The 10,688-nt window shown below is 39.4% G+C and overlaps 1 pseudogene; it reads left to right on the top strand.

Moving 5' to 3' along the window:
- The first annotated feature begins 634 nt into the window (after nt 1-634).
- LOC111544173 overlaps nt 635-10,688 on the top strand; it is a 183,739-nt pseudogene continuing 173,685 nt past the window's right edge.

The following is a 10,688-nucleotide window of genomic DNA, read 5'->3' as shown; positions in this document are numbered from 1 at the left end:
AGACAATGATTATAACTTGGAACTCATCAAGTTGAAAAAAGAATCATAGATGGGCTCTGGAATTTAGTTCAAAAGAAAACTGGAAACTGAAAATTTGGGAACTAATTTAAGTCATGTATTCAGTTTTTTAAAATGTCTTTAAGAACAATAATTTTGCCAAAGAAAAGTTGTCTATCTGTATGCTTGTGCGTGCACACACGTGTGTAATCCAAGTATATTAGATAGCTGTGGTAGAAATCGAGGTGGGGTGGGGCCGTGGATGTGAAAAGGCTGTGGGAATGTCATGGTCTTAACTACCCCCTTTATCTCTTTAGGCCACACAACTTCGGTAGTTTAATTATCATAATGAGGTGTGGGGCAACTAAAGTAATGGAAATACACAAAGCTTCTTGAGGAGTTCTCTGTAGGTTTAGGTTGCCAAAAAATGAAAGAAATGAAAATAATCATAAAAAAAATCAGGGAGAAATACATACAAGTGATATAATACTATAAAAGAGCCAAACCTAACATGCATCAAGATTAAAAATATCATCCACTTTATATGCAATACTCAGGGTGGGATAATAAGAGCGGACTCATTGCTGGTGGAGAATGGGCACTTTGCTGGAATGCAGAGTGTTCAGAGAGGAGCGAGATGACTTCCAGCTGTGGTGAATCTATGACAGGAATCAGAATAAAGCCAAGAACACCTGTGGTTGAAAAGGCATTGGAAAACTACAACAGAAAATGTAACTTTTTCGAAGAGATAGGAAGGGTGCAAGAGCTTTGGCTTTGCAGAGATTTAGGGAAAAGATGAAAGATGTTCCTGGCAAAGAAAAAAGCTGCCAAACCAAGGAAGGGAAAGAAAAAGGTGCAATGTGCATCTGAGAACAGCATGTCTATCTTTTTCTGGAGCAAAGGGTAAAGAGTAGAAAGTACATTTATTTTTTATTTCTTTTTTTTTTTTTGAGAGAGAATCTTGCTCTGTTACCCACGCTGGAGGGCAGTGACAGGATCTCAGCTCACTGCCATCTCTGCCTCCGAGTTCAAGCAATTCTCATGCATCCACCTCCCAGTAGTTAGGATTACAGGCACCCACCACCACATCCTGCTAACTTTTGTATTTTTAGTAGATATGGTGTTTTGCTAAGTTTGAGACCAGGTTGGTCTCAAACTCCTGCCCTCAAGTGATCCACCCACCTGGGCCTCCCAAAGTGCTGGGATTACAGGCATGAGCCACCATGCCTGGTAGAAAGTATATTTATTTATTTAACAGTTAGTTATAGAATACTCACAATGTGCTAGACTCTATTTTAGGTTCTAGGGTATAGGAGTGGACACCACAGACAAAATCTCTTGTCATGAGTCTACTGAGTTGCCAGACACTACACAAGATCTACAGTTTGAAATACATATTATAGGAGAAGATTATACAAAGAAAAATAGAAACAACAACAACAAAAGAAACAGAAACAAAATGTTGGGAGAAAAGTTGACTAGGAAGGTGACTTTCAAATCAAAACCTGAGCTATTCATATATTAATAGATGTGTGAGTGAAAATCATCCTAATCTGAATTATAAAAGGAAAAAAAAAAAAAAAAAAGCCAATGCAGAAGCCCAAAAGTGGAAGCAAGCCTGGAATAGGAGGGTAATAAGACCGGACAGTAAATGAGTGCAGCAAGGTAACCAGAGGCCAGTTCCTGGAGGACCTTGCGGAAGACAGGGACTTTTACTCTGAGACCATTAGGAAGCCATTGGAGGGGCTGAGTGCGGTGGCTCATGCCTGTAATCCCAGCACTCTGGGAGGCTGAGATAGACCGACCATTTGAGGTCAGGAGTTCAAGACCAGCCTGGTCAACACGGCAAAACCCTGTCACTACAAAAAAATACAAAATTAGCTGCATGTGGTAGTGTATGTCTGTAGTCTCAGCTACTCAGGAGGCTGAGGCATGAGGATTGCTTGAACCTGGGAGGCAGAGGTTGCATTGAGCCGAGATTGCGCCACTACACTCCATCCTGTGCAACAGAGCAAGACTTCATTTCAAAAAACAAAAAACAAAAAGGAAGCCATTGGAGGGGTGGGACAAGAAGAGGAGACTGATTAGATTTGTATTTTTAAATGATCAGCCTATCTACTGTGTTGAGAACAGGTAGAAAGAGACAAGCATAGAGGTAGAGAGATCAGCTGATCCACACACGATTTTCCTTTCTTTTGCAGGTTTTTTTTTTTTTTTTTTTCGTAAGATGAAAAATAAAAGCGTTTTTCTATGGTGATAAGAATCCTCTAGTCAAAGTAAGATAAGAATGAGAAGATAAAATCAATCATGAAGATATTAAGCATTAGGCTGATAAATTCGAGTCTTGTCTCATAGGCAATAAGGAGACACTGAAGTTGTAATAATACGTTTAAAATTGAACTTCAGAAAGATTAATATAACAGTTGACTGAAGAAAAAGCAACACGTAAAACTAGTATTGTTAAAAATGCAGACAAGAGGGAATCATGCCCTAAGTTAGAGTCAAAGTAGATGTGCTGAGAGGGAAGGTGATTTTAATAATGGTACAAAATTACAGAACCAAGCACACACAGCAACAAATATTGCAGGTCAGGTGTGAAGAGGTGTGAGGAGTCCAAGTGAAGCATAAACTTTTACCTATGACTGAGTAACAGAATAGGAATAGTATTTATTGAAATGGGGAAATAAGGAAGGAATGCCTAGTAGACTGGGTTAACTGATTAAGACAGTCAGATGTTAGTTACTGTGTTCACTTGATAACCACATGGAACATTCCAAAGGCAGTGGAAAATAATCACTGTTTGAAGACAATTTACTTAAGAAGACTCTCAGGCTGCTCAGAATTTTTGTAAATTGTAAAAGGTTACTAAACTCAATTAAAATAAAAATATAGCCAATGTTTTGGGGCTCATTTCCCTTTAATGTGATTTTGAAGGCAATGAGTGATGAGTATGAACAAACATTTACGCAAAAACTCCTTTATAATTTCTTCATAAGCAAATTTATCATTCAAAACATAAAATAATATTTTCTTAAGGTATATTTCATTCAAGAAGTAAAAAGTATTATGCACTAATTGGAAACATAGGAGAATGTATATTTTCATGTTTCAATTCCAATCGATACAGTTTGTTTCATGGTATCTATGATACCAAAAAGTCATTGTCAAAAATGAAAGAGTAATAATCAACAATATCTGAAACCTTGAGCATTCAAAAATAACAGGTGCAAATAATTACAAACAATCACTATTCTTGTATGTCACTCCCAACTGTTTTCACTGCAGCCCTAGTGTCCACATCTGTTCTATGATTCTTGTCTGCCTTTAATACTATCTTGCCTGGACTTTGGTGTCAGTTCTGTTTTCTAGACAGCTGACTTTCCAAAATGTCCCACGCCCTCACCCCAGCTTTACACTTAGCTCTTTAGTCCTATCCTCAGCACTGAGCATTTCTCACCCTCTACCCCAAATGAGTTTTCTCTTAGTCATTCCTAGCCTAGGACTGAAAGCTTGTTTCATTGTTTAACTGAATAGCAACCTAGATAAGACATATTTTCTAATTTATTTTTTAGGTTTATTTTTTCTTTGTATAAATTTAGGGGTTACAAGGGCTGTTTTGTCCCATGGATGTATTGTGCAGTGGTGAAGTTTGAGCTTTTAGTGTAAGCATCACCTGAATAATGTATATTGCACCCACTAGGTAATTTCTCATCCCTCATCCCCGCCACTGTCTCATTCTTCAGAGTCTCCAATGTCTGTTTTTCCACACTCTGTGTCCACGTATACACATTATTTAGCTCCCACGTATAAGTGAGAACACGTGGCTTTTGACTTTCTGTTTCTGAGTTATTTCGCTGAAAATACCTGAACTCACCTGATCTGCTCCAGATAGCACATATTTTAACAACTCAGGAAAAGCTTCTAATACAGCTGTCAGCAACCTTGACGTGAGAACATACGAATTGTGTCTCTTGTATCCCAAGTCATGGGAGACACAAAGGAGGAAAAATGGAAGAAGAGGAGCAGAGAGAATGAAATTAAAAAATGAAACATAGAAAGAAGCAGAAAGAGAAGAGAGAGGGTAATTTACTCTGGTCCAAGTACTTGTGCCACAGGTCATAATATCACAAATGCCAACCAAGGATTGATGCCAATCCAAAATTAATTTTTCAAATGTGTGTGGCATGAGAAAATGGTCAATTTAATGAATTTTTCATAATTAAAATTTGTTCAATAGATAGCTGCCATTTATTCTGAGAATATATCCTTCCTCTTTTGTGTAAAATGTTCTATAAAAATTATAAAACTAGTAACACTGCTTGCTATTTTAAAATCATAGTGAAATTAAAAGTGGATACCTATATGTATGTCTGTATGTATAAGTATGTGCAGTTTATATTTGTGTACTCTGAGAAAAAAATATTAGCAACTACTGTTGTAAATTAATTTACTTTGTACCAACGTATCTCAACTGATAAGTGTGGGTAGGGGCTTCCTGGAGTAACTAAAAGAAGTCATCAACACAGCCTTGGTGTGTGTATACATCAGTGAGTTCTTAGCAACCACTGTTGTGTTTACTTAAGTAGCCAAAAGAAACAGAAATAAAGCAAGTTAAATATCTTCAAAAGGTAAACAATAAAGATTGGTAAGCATCATAAAAGAGCTATCATCACCTCAGCTACTCCAACATCTATAAATCTGTGCATCAGCCTAGCCACTAATCCTTAACCCCATGGAGAAATGGCTTCATATGAGTTCAGTATATTTTCCTTTACATATTTCTACTAACGTGCCTGTTCAAATGTGTAGCTGCCTTTGTCTTGTTCGAACTGATTCTGAATGTTTTCTATGGCCGAAACAGTTCTTACTGGGCTGCCTCCTGTGTATAACTCTCATTTTTTCTTATCTTTCTATTTACCTCTCTAGGCAGGGGCTTTTAGGGAGCTGAATTTTGTTTGCCTAAGTGTGACTGACCAGTTAATGTACCACTGGACCTCCTAATGTTCACTCATTTTCTTCTACTGCCTCTAAATCATTATTCTGAAAAAGATTTGCTATCTCTTCCCTCTCTTGTAATAGTCTTATCCAAGAAGACAGCAGCTTCAGTGCTCAAAGTGTCAGCCCCACAGTTCAATAACATGGATCAACTTCTATTCTAGCTCAATCTTCCTTAGCTATATAAATACAAATGAAAAAGAAATGCATCCACCTCTCCTTAACATGCTCACTTCTGACCTTTCATGTTTTCACAAGAAATCAACATTTGCAGAGGCAACAGTACAAAAGGAAAATATACAGAGGAAAGAGAGAAAGTACAGTCTAGTATTTTCACCCTGCCAGAGAAGTATATTTACTCATAGCAACAGCTGACCTTTCTCAGGAAGGACAACTTTGGGCAGGTGGCGTTCCTGTTAATCATGAATTATCATTCTGCTCCTTGCTTCTGGGCCTGCTCTCCTCACAAACACCCTGTCTATGTAAGAAATCAAGAGACTCAGAGATAACAGAGGAACACAAGGGCATGCCAAAGTCTCTTAGAATCATTGAACACTAGCTCTGGAAAAGCATTTAGAGGCCATCCAGTGCATACCCCATGTTTTATAGCTGTATTCATTTCATAACAAGCATTAATTGAGAACCATTCCTTGTGTGTATTGGGGTTGGGGACCTACCACTAATTATAAAGCTAGGAATGGGAATGATTAGACAAAGGAAAATTATTCTTTTGCAGGAATACCAGCTAGAGAGGTCAAGAGATTTAGCTCAAGTGATACTGTGTTTAGTGGTTGTAATATATGAGGTGTCCTGACCTCTAGTATTACACACCTCTCATCCTTCTTTCTAAAAGACATATTTGCGGCTGGGCACAGTGGGTCATGCCTGTAATCCCAGCACTTTGGGAGGCCAAGGCGACTGGATCACCCGAAGTCCAGAGTTCAAGATCAGCCTGGCCAACATGGTGAAACCCGTCTCTACTAAAAATACAAAACTTAGCCAGGCATGGTGGCAGTCACCTCTAATCCCAGCTACTTGGGAGGCTGAGGCAGGAGAATTGCTTGAATGTGGGAGACTGAGGTTGCAGTGAGCCGAGATTGCACCATTGCACTCTAGCCTGGGTGACAAGAGTAAAACTCCATCAAAAAAAAAAAAAGCATATTTGTTTATCTGTGCCAACTCCAAGGTTATTGATAGAGTTTTTAGATCTGTGTCCCCACCCAAATCTCAGGTCAAATTGTAATCCCCAATGTTGGAGAAGAGGCCTGGTAGGAGGCGATTGGATCATTGGGGCAGATTTACCCCTTGGTCATATCTTAGTGATAATGAGTGAGTGCTCATGAGATCTGATTGTTTAAAAGTGTGCAGCACCTCTCCTCCACTCCAACCCCTGCTCCAGCCGTATAAGGCATGCCTGCTTCCCCTTCACCTTCCACCATGATTGAGTTTCCTGAAGCCTCCCAAGAAGCCAGACAGATACCAGCAACATGCTTCCTGTAGAGCCTATGGAACAATGAGCCCATTATAAGTTACCCAGTCTTGGATATTTCTTTATAGCAATGTGATAATGGACTCACACCGAAAATTGATACTGAGGAGTCAAGTATTGCTATAAAAATACCTGAAAATGTGGAAGCAGCTTTGGAACAGGCAGAAGTTGGAAGAGTTTGGAGGGCTTAGAAGAAAACGGGAAGATGAAGGAAAGTTTGGTACTTCCTAGAGACTGGTGAAATGGTTGTGAACAAACTTCTGATAATGATATGCACAGTATAGTTCAGGATGATAAAATCTCAGGTGGGGATGAGGAACTTATTGGGAACTGGAACGAAGGTCATTTTTGTTACACCCTCACGAAGAGCTTGGTTGTACCGTACCCTTGCCCTAGGGATCTGTGGAACTTTGAACTTGAGAGAGATGATTTAGGGTATCTGGCATAGGAAACATTTAAGCAGCAGAGCATTCAAGATTTGTCCTGGCTGCTTGTAACAACCTGTGCTCATATGTGTGAGCAAAGAAATGACCTGCAACTGAAACTTACATTTAAAAGGAAAGCAGAGAATAAAAGCTTGGAAAATTTGCAGCCTGACCATGTGGTGGAAAAGAAAAGCCCATTTTCAGGGGAAGAATTCAAGCTGCCTGCAGAAATGTGCATAACTAAAAGGAAGGCAAGTGTTGATACCCAAGACGATGGGGAAAAAACCTCAAAAGCATTTTCAGAGACCCTCCCAGTAGCCCCTCTCATCACAGGCCCAGAGGCTTAGGAGGACAGCATGGTTTCCTGGGCAAGACCCAGGGTCTCACTGCCCTGCACAACCTCAGGACACTGCCTCCTGCATCCTAGCTGTTCTAGCTCTAGCTGTGGCTAGAAGGGGTCTAGGTACGGCTTGGGTCACTGCTTCAGAGGGTGCAAGCTATAAGCATTGGCAGCTTCCACATTGCATTAAGCTTGCAGGTGCACAAAACGCAAGAGTTGAGCTTGGGAGCCTCTGTCTAGATTTCAGAAGATGTATGAAAAAACCTGGATGTCCACGCAGAAGCCTGCTGTAGAGGTACAGCCCACAAGGAGAACCTCTACTAGGGCAGTGTGGAGGTGAAATGTGACACTGGAGCACCCACACAAAGTCCCCACTGGGGTGCTGCCTAATGGAGCTGTGAGAAGAGGGCCACCATTCTCCAGACCGTAGAATGGCAGATACACTGACAGCTTGCACTGAGCACCTGGAAAAGCCACAGGCACTCAATGTCAGCTCTTGAGAGCAGTCATGGGATCTGGGCCCCGCAGAGCCACAGAGGCAGAGCTTCCCAAGTCCTTGGAGCCCACCCTATGTACCAATGTGCCCTGGACGTGAAACAGGTGAAAGGAGATTATTTTTGAGCCTTAAGATTTAGTGACTGCCTTGCTAAATTTCAGATTTGCACAGAGTCTGTAGCCCCTTGCTTTTGGCTGATTTCTCCCTTTTGGAATGGGAATATTTACCCAATGCCTATGCTCCCACTGTATCCTGGAAGTAACTAACTTGTTTTTGATATTACAGGTTTATAGGCAAGGGACTAGCCTTGTCTCAGGAGATGCTGGACTGTGGACTTTTGAGTTAATCCTGGAGTGAATTAAGACTTGGAGAACTGTTGGCAAGACATGACTATTTTAGAACGTGAGAAGGACATGAGATATGGGAGGGGCCAAGGGCAGAATAATATGAGTTGGATCTTTGTCCCCACCCAAATCTCATGTGGAATTGTAATCTCCAATGTCAGAGGAGGGACCTGGTGGGAAGTGATTGGATCATGGGGGTGGATTTCCCCTTTGGTCCTCTTCTCCTGATAGTGAGTGGGTGTTCATGAGATCTGGTTGTTTCAAAGTGTGTATACCTCCCCCACCCTACTTTTTCCTGCTCTTGCCGTGTAAGACATGCCTAATTCCGCTTTGCCTTCCACTATGATTGAATGTTTCCTGAGGCATCCCCAGAGGCCAAGTAGATCTCAGCATCATGCTTCCTATACAGTCTGTGTAACTATGAGACAATTGTATTTTCTTTATAAATTGCCCATTCTCAGATATTTCTTCATAGCAATGCAAGAACAGACTAATACTGATACTCTTCTTATCTTCCTACTGAATTCTCACTAATTTACCCTTAGTTTGCTAATTATAATAAAAGGAAAATGATGTCCATGTGCCTGAGCCTTGAAACATACTGTATGCTTCATAAGAGCAGAAACCATGTGGCATTCATCCTTGAACCCACCCCTGGTTAGTGGACTGCCTTGAATACCACACATAATTATAATAATTCCACTGTATCCATAATTTTGCAGTCCAAAAACATTAAGATATTTTAAGACTACAGTCCAAAAACATTAAGATCTTTTGAGAGAAAGAGGGAACACATTCGCATAACTTTTATTACAGTGTATGGTTAAGAATGTTCTATTTTATTATTAGTTATTGTTGTTATTCTCTTACTGTGCCTAATTTAGAAATTAAATTTTATCATAGATATGTATGTATAGGAAAAACATAGGGTGTATAGGGTGGGTTCATACTATCTGAGGTTTCAGGCATCCACTGGGGGTCTTGAAACATATCCCCTGTAGATAAGAAAAAACTATTGTATAGTTCTTGTTAAATTTGCATATGTTTCTCCTGGGTATAGATACAGCTATAACCTATGCTGATGAAAGAGTATGTGTGGAAGAAGTAGGCATCAGGAAAATGTGTAATGATCAAAACTTGGTCTACCATTCTCAGTGATTTCATGGCTCAGTGGTTTGTAAGTCTTTGAAAAGGTTACAGTTGAGTCATTACACAACAATAAAAGATGGTCTTTTTCAAACTTGCTTGTTTCTTGTCTGACTTGTAACTTTTAACCAACTAGGAACGAAACTAATGATTTGCATAGTTTCTCAAGCCCTTTTAGAAAGTAAACAGTGCTTAGGAATCACTGTCATTTCAATTTCACATATTATAATACTTTTTCCATACCATTTGCCATTCATTGTTGCAGGTCGAAAGAGTGAGGGTGTGATCAACTCAGTATACCACTGGAGGCTATATGAGTAAACAGCAAACTATTCTCATAAATGCAGGATGTTAGCAAGCTGACAACTGCATCTGCCACCCAGAAGGAATGCTGAGGGCAGTCACACCCCAACTATAGTGTTTCTGGTACTTAGGCACATCTGAAGCCTGTTAGCAATAATGTGAACCTGTGATCAATCAAGCAGCTGACCAATCGTTACCTCCTCCTCCCTGCTGTTTCGACCCAATAAATATGAAGGGTTATGGAAGCTCAGGGCTGCCCTTGCTCACTAGAAGCAGGGAGCCCTCTTCTTCTTCCCCATGTTACCCTTCCTTTAAAACAGTTACTTTAAAGTTTTCATTTCTGCATTCATCCTCCTTCATTCAGTCCCATGGTAGCCATGGGAAACCATGGCAATTTATGACACCGACAGATAAAAAGATAATTTTAGGTCCCTTATTATAAACATACTATAAACATATTTTATATCATATGCCTAAGGTATGTTAAAATATAGCAAAGACAACTGACTGGAGATAATCAGAAATATTTGAGAACATGAATGTGGTTGTCTTAATATACAAAAATTGTATTTAATTTTAAGATGGTTTTGCATCATAAAGAGTTTTGTGAAAGCCTAATAAATCATTTTATTGTCTATAAATGAGAAAATTACAGCTTAGAGAATTTGCTAGGGTCTTTACTACAAATCAAACTAGTTTTTAGAAAGCACAAATTGGCAATAAAAAACAGAATAACGTACTAAAATTTTTTAAAACACAAAACTTAGAAGTTTGTTTTTTGTACAGAAAACAAAGAACAGATTATAAATAAAACCCTGAGGATGAGATTTTGATATTCAAAACTTAAACCAACACTATCTGCTTATTGTGGTAGGTAAATAGGAACTAGGATTTTGCTGTTTTGAGCCACATCAAATGGATTAATCTCTTTTTCCTTTGTAATAGCATCCAACTTTTAATTTAAACAACCATCTTCCCTATGAAATCTATGTACCTCAGGACTAAATAACGTTGGTATGTCTACATTCCTAGTTCATAGATGTTCATACAACCTAAGTTGGTTCAATGAAATAGAAATCCAAGTCTTCTGTGGAAATGTTTTCTCTTCCCTTTGAGCTACAATGAGGGAGCAAGTTCTCCCAAGATCCCCTGT

The sequence above is a fragment of the Piliocolobus tephrosceles genome, chromosome 7 (assembly GCF_002776525.5).
Source record: "Piliocolobus tephrosceles isolate RC106 chromosome 7, ASM277652v3, whole genome shotgun sequence".
Taxonomy (NCBI): Eukaryota; Metazoa; Chordata; class Mammalia; order Primates; family Cercopithecidae; genus Piliocolobus; species Piliocolobus tephrosceles.
Note: the sequence above shows the minus strand (reverse complement) of the source record. Positions and strands in the feature narration are given on the sequence as shown.